Genomic DNA, 1,319 nt, shown 5'->3' with positions numbered 1-1,319 from the left:
GGCTGGATGAAGCACAAGCTGGGAGAAATATCAATAACCTCAGATATGCAGATAATACCACCCTTATGGCAGAAAGTGAAGAACTAAAAGCCTCTTGATGAAAGTGAAAAGGAGAGTGAAAAAGTTGGCTTAAAGCTCCACATTCAGAAAACTAAGATCATGGCATCTGGTCCCACCACTTCATGGGAAATAGATGGAGAAACAGTGGAAACAGTGGCTGACTTTATTTTGTGGGGGCTCCAAAATCGCTGCAGATGGTGACTGCCGCCATGAAGCGAAAAGACACTTACCCCTTGGAAGAAAGTTATAACCAGCCTAGACAGCTTCCCTGGTGGCTCAGAGGTTAAAGCGTCTGCCTCCAATGCGGGAGACCCAGGTTCAATCCCTGGGTTGGGAAGATCTCCTGGAGAAGGAAATGGTAACCCACTCCAGTATTCTTGCCTGGAGAATCCAATGGACGGAGAAGCCTGGTAAGCTACAGTCCATGGGGTCGCAAAGATTCAGACACGACTGAGCGACTTCACTCACTTCGCTCAGACAGCATATTAAAAAGCAGAGACATTACGTTGTCAACAAAGGTCCATCTAGTCAAGGCTATGGTTTTTCCAGTGGTCATGTATGGATGTGAGAGTTGGACTATAAAGAAAGCTGAGGCCAAATAATTGATGCTTTTGAACTGTGGTGTTGGCGAAGACTCTTGAGAGTCCCTTGGGCTGCAAGGAGATCCAACCAGTCCATCCTAAAGGAGATCAGTCCTGAGTGTTCAGTGGAGGGCCTTATGTTGAAGTTGAAACTCCAATACTTTGGCCACCTGATGTGAAGGATCGACTTATTAGAAAAGACTCCGATGCTGGGAAAGATTGAAGGCAGGAGGAGACGGGAACGACAGAGGATAAGATGGTTAGATGGCATCACCAACTGAATGGACATGAGTTTGAGTAAACTCTGGGAGTTGGTGATGAATAGGGAGGCTTGACATGCTGCAGTCCATGGGTTTGCAAAGAGTCAGACACGACTGAGCAACTGAACTGAACTGAATTCATGTTTTAATATAAATACTTTATACTAATAAATCAAAATAGTTTGGGGCCCAGAATTTTTTTTTAAATATCCTATTAAAATCAAATAACACTGTGTTTCATCTCTATGCCTAATTTACAGAAGTGCAAAATCATAATACTATGGTTATTTTGTTCTCTGCATTGGAAGTAAGGATTTGGTACTCTGAAAGAGATATTATAATGTTTATCTGAATTGCAATGTATACACTGTAGCTTCAATTTTTTATGACTAGAGATATGTTTTTCTCAAATATTAAT

General features: G+C 42.2%; 1 non-coding gene across 1 annotated transcript; it reads left to right on the top strand.

Moving 5' to 3' along the window:
* The first annotated feature begins 325 nt into the window (after positions 1 to 325).
* On the top strand, positions 326 to 397 carry TRNAW-CCA (transfer RNA tryptophan (anticodon CCA)). Its single transcript has one exon. It is a non-coding gene; the product is annotated as a tRNA-Trp (tRNA).
* Positions 398 to 1,319: the final 922 nt, after the last annotated feature.

Source organism: Ovis aries, chromosome 2, assembly GCF_016772045.2.
Source record: "Ovis aries strain OAR_USU_Benz2616 breed Rambouillet chromosome 2, ARS-UI_Ramb_v3.0, whole genome shotgun sequence".
In the NCBI taxonomy this organism is placed as follows: Eukaryota; Metazoa; Chordata; class Mammalia; order Artiodactyla; family Bovidae; genus Ovis; species Ovis aries.
The sequence above is the reverse complement of the archived record's forward strand: the minus strand, read 5'-3'. Positions and strand labels throughout refer to the sequence as shown.